Raw genomic sequence first — 5409 nt, forward strand, 5'->3', positions numbered from 1 at the left:
TACATGACAATATTCAGTTTAATTACATACTCTCGTGTCATTCTATATCACAGGTTTCCATAAAAATGTTATTGTTATAAAGGGTAAATATTTTACATACTATATGTGCTGCATATTAGCCAAGCCTTCCCTAATTCCTGTTTTAGATATAGAATAGATTTTATTGTAATGCACATTCGTAAGCATGTTTTTTGTTACAGAAAAGCATTTCTAAAGTGTGTACCTTTTTTTTTTTTTTTTTAACCCACCAATTATTTCCAGATGCACACTGACTTTTTTCAGTAAATTTCCATCAGGTCCAAATTCTTCCAACAGGTAATCTCCAGAGTGTCTTTTCATTGCGTTCCCCAGTTTGAATATTCCGTTGGTGAATGACTCTGGGTGATTTACATAATCCTCATCCACAGTCACATTGTGATTTCTCACTATTAAAATCCTATGTTTGTTATCCTTTTTCAGCCTAATGTCTGGATTTACTGTATTTGGTAGATGAAAAATCAACGGCTGTCCCACTGCTCCAAAACACAATCGAGCTCCAGTAGGTTCAAAGAAATTGCATTCAGTAGCTCCTAGAAAAACAAAATAACAAAAACATGGAATGTTTAATGTAAAATACAACTGAGCACAAATTTGTATTTTGTGTCCTTGATTATTGTTTTTTATTTTGTTGCTGAATTCATACTTCAACTGTAAAAAACAAAAAACAAATGTTCAATTTATTGACAGCATTTCTCAATGCAGTGATTGTCTTTGTAATTTTTTTTGCTTAACTTCAGGATTATTATGAATTACTTTCTATAAACAATACTGTTCACTGTATTAATAGACTTTTATACTCAAATGTACCTTTTGCCAGAGCCGTTGTTGCCAAAGTGAAGATCATGAAGAGGGAAGTCATTGTTTTTCTGTTGTAACATGCAAACGCAAGTTAAAATGATACATTTTATATCTACTTTGATTTTACTTGTAGACTGTAAAATGACTGAAATCCAGATTAATTCTTAGTTTGATGTTGAAAAGTCAGTTTAAATTCAAGCTAGTGTGAACAATATGAATAGCATGTATCTATTTTTTATAATCAAGGCAGTTCTAAAAAAGGGAGAATAAATTTGACCCTCTACAAACTACAAAATACTTCAATGTGTGTGCTCACTTTAGCTAATCTCAGTTAAGATGAAAAATGTGTCTCACCGCCTTCACAGTGGTGTGATGTCTTCTTGGTGGTTGTTTAAGCTCACCCGTAAATTTTCCACTGACAGAAGGCTGGTTTATGATCTTGTCTTTTTGTTGTCTTGTTATGTGTCAGATCATCAAGGAAGAGGTTACTGTGTTGTCACTCACATCTTGCCAGCTAAAAAAGTTTTGGCAGTTATAAACGTACTGCCTATAAAAACACCGATATCTGACATCACACAGAAAAAGATTGTTGACATTAATTATGCTGTCTCAAATGTATGTCCAATGTACTATAAGGCTTTGGTGCAGATTTTCTACCATATTTCAGTTGTAACATTTCTTAATTATGATGTGCTGTGTGAGATGCTCCAGTCATAGTATGAAAGGTTGCAGTATCCTAAAACACTTCATACATAAAATACATCATATCAATTGGAAGATTATGACCAAATATGTGTTCATAAAATAAATGTAAATTATGGGCCATAACCTGTGATTCTGGTGTATGTCTGGTGGGTCGTATCCAGACACACCAAAAGACTTTAAAATCCTAGATGCTACTACCTTTGGCTTCTAAAGCATCTACTGTATGCAGAGTGCCCTAATTCAGAGGACACAAAAAAGATGACAAATCACAAACATTATGGCACATTTTTTGACACGGTTGTTCAGACTTTTGGCAATAAAAAATATATTTCACTTTCACATCTTTATTTGCATGGATTCGTGGCCATGATTGTGGTGACATGCTAGCAGCTCTATGAAACTGTGTTATAGTGTATGTAGGTTTTAAGCTAACACTATACTATTATGTTCCCTTTTCGAAAACTGTGTATGATTAGTCAAGTACAGATAATGTTACTCTTAGTTTCTGTATGTGAACCTCTTCTATCAGTTTTAAATTCAGCAATAACCTAGTTTTAATTCAAACAGCGCAGGGCTCATGTAAAAACTGTGTTGAATTGTGTTGGTGGCATACTTGAGGTTTTATAACACATTCTTTGCTTTCTACATGTTTTAAAGGGATATGCATGTACAGTATAGTCAGCGACATTCTTTTTCTGGAATGCCTGTCAAAAAATAAAATGGGAGCATGTAAAATATAAAGACTCACGCAAATTGATTCAATTGTTACCTTCATACACTGGCTTTGTTCTTGTATTATTGAAAATAATTGTAATTTGTTCTTTAGTATAATAAATATATCTAAGTTAAAGCAGAGTGCCAAACCAAAGTAGAGGAAGCTGTAGACGGATGTTACTTGAGGTGTGAGTTTCTATTTCAGTGCAGACGTGCAATGACTTCTGCTTAAAAAGCCTGCAAATGTCATCTTCAACATATGTCAAACTAGCTAAAAAAGCAGTTATTTTTCCTTATTAAAGTGTGAAGTTTTTATGGTGACACACTTAATTTCGCCCTTCACATTTTAAAAAGTAAATGCTTCCAGCACCTACATGTTAGTATGGAGGCACGCTATTGTTATATTTTTAATATACCTACATTGTGAGCAATGTAGAAAGTGAGCACATTGCAAACCTGTCTGAAGATGAGAGGTGTTTAATTTGTGCAAAAGACATGCTAAGAAATGCTCTGTGCCTTTCAATGTACTGCATTGCCCAGCTTTTGACAGTGAACGCAACACCATACCATGCATAATTAACAAAGATCTCTATCACAAAACTTTCTCACGGGCAACACTTGTTGCTGTGCATGAGATTAAACCATCTGTCAAACTGACAGCTAAAAACCACAGTTTTTTTTTTTTTCTGTATCCGTCTCAGCCTCAGTGCCTGCTTTGAAACTTTCACAGCTCCATGAGTGACTCGTCTTCTCTGTGTTGTATTCACACCTCAACATAACTCTGTTCATATGAGTTTATAAAGATTATCATGTCCATAAAAGAGCTACAACTTTTGTATTTTAGGCAGCACCCACAGTGTGTTTAAGATAGCCAACATAACATTTTCAGATGATAGTTTAATTTACTGCAAGACCTGAGCCAGCAACAACACATGCATACTTTTGCATACTTTTTCCCATGATTAAAATAAGTTTAAACACATGAGTTGCAATTTTGAACTTAAGACAAATATTTGGTATGTTTAACATCAATTTTAAAGCCTTTGTTCAAGTTTCCACTGGCAAAAAAAACAAAACAATGGAGTGTATAGCGGTGAATAAAAAATTTTCAGTGCTGGCCTTCATACAGGTCTGTAAATTCATACAACGGATGACTCATCTAAGACACAAGATAGCACTTTAAGTAGGTGCTGCTCACCTGAGTGCCCCGATTGTAAATGTGTTTTTGTTTATGGAGCATCTGGCATCTGGCAAACACACTAAATATTAGTTGTTTGTTTGTTTAAGACGGCTGCTATGGTGATTTTGTCCAGTAGATAGATGGTTACCGACAAAGACATACATGTATACATGTAGATGCCATATACAAGAAAAACAAATCCGAAACAAAAACTCAGATACTGGCAGTCAGTCTGCTTTTTATATGTGACGATACAGACAAACTCAAGGACAGATAAAGACAATTATAAAATAAGATATGCCTTTATTGATCCCCAGTGGGGAAATATGGTGGAGACGTTAATGTACAATCCAGCGGCCAATGAGGCATCTACGTTTTTGTATCTGTGATTGCCAAGGTATATGAGGCTTGTCATTAGGCTATTTTAGGAGGTTGCTGGGGAGTGCTGCATGTCTACTTGGACGTATTATGTTTTTGCACTTTACATAACTTGCAAATGTGTTTACACAGCAAGAACTCATAATGCTGGATGCACTGATGTACCAGCAGCAGCAATGTTAGTGGCAGTAGAGAAAGAGACATGTGGTATGGTTTGTGCATGTTTGTTTTATGTTTTACACTGTAGGTGAACGTTTTAGCACCATAGAGTGATACAAAGAGAGACTGAGCTTGAATGCTTTGGTACTTTTAAATGGGAGACTGGTTTTGAATGCGTCAGCACCGTGGAAAGACACAGGAAGATGTTTGATATTTTGCCCTTTTTTTGGGCCAAATATATTAATGACAGTAGTGATGACAGAGGCAACAATGTATACTCTGTGTGTGTGTCTGCGTGTGTACACCTGTGTGGCAGCAGCAAGCTTATCTCCTGGACTAGCCAAGGCTGCCAGTGTAGCTGTTGTAGTGGTTCTGAGGTTGGACCCCAGGGTTAAAGGGTAGGACTTATAAAATGTCAATTGGTAACCTAGCTTTCATGGACGTTGTTACAAAGTATAGGGGGAAAAGAAAAAGACTAAAATCGTACTTGGCGCTTAGATGACGTGACCAAAAAGACCTTTCATTGTACCTTAAGGAACCAAGAGTTGTTAGAGAGCAGGAAGTGTCGGTACATACAAACATATCTGCAGAGATTCTAAAAGTAATCTCAGTCTGAGCTGTACAGTCAGCAACTGAGTCAGCTGATGGCACAGTATGAGTAGTTAAAGGATAAGTACCGTTTTTTACAACCTGGACCTTATTTCTGGCAAAAGATATGGTCATTTACTCACCCAGATAACTTTGGTGTCATTCGGCGTCGTTCGGACGAAATTAGATCCAGTGTAGCGGCGATATATCCATATAATGGGAGTAACGGGGCATCGACACACAGCCTCTATATAACGCATTATCTGCCACGAAACTAGTTCATTTCATCAATATTTTGTTATGAAATGCTAGCGCTATTAGCCTCTGAGTCCGGGCTCGTCTACTGTCAACATCCGGGGTCTGTAGGCTGATCTACTACCTCTGACCTGGAAGATGTCGTCTCTGAGCTGCGCGCGCACCCGCGACAGCGCGCCTTGTTTACCTGTAGCTGCTACTGCTAGTTTGACCCCGGATGTTGATAACGGACGAGCCCGGACTCAGAGGCTAATAGCGCTAGCATATCGTAACAAAATATTGATGAAATTAACTAGTTTCGTGGCAGATAATGCGTTATATAGAGGCTGTGTGTCGCTGCCCCGTCTCTCCCATTATATGGATATATCGCCGCTACACTGGATCTAATTTCGTCCGAACGACGCCGAATGACACCAAAGTTATCTGGGTGAGTAAATGACCATATCTTTTGCCAGAAATAAGGTCCAGGTTGTAAAAAACGGTACTTATCCTTTAAGATAAGAAGTAAAGATGTGGGAAACCTCATAAAACGACAGAAAACAGTTTCTAAATTGTAGAGATGTTTTTGGAACTGAATAATTATGCTACACATT

Source organism: Pagrus pagrus, assembly GCF_965226575.1.
Source record: "Pagrus pagrus genome assembly, chromosome: 14".
Classification (NCBI taxonomy): Eukaryota; Metazoa; Chordata; class Actinopteri; order Spariformes; family Sparidae; genus Pagrus; species Pagrus pagrus.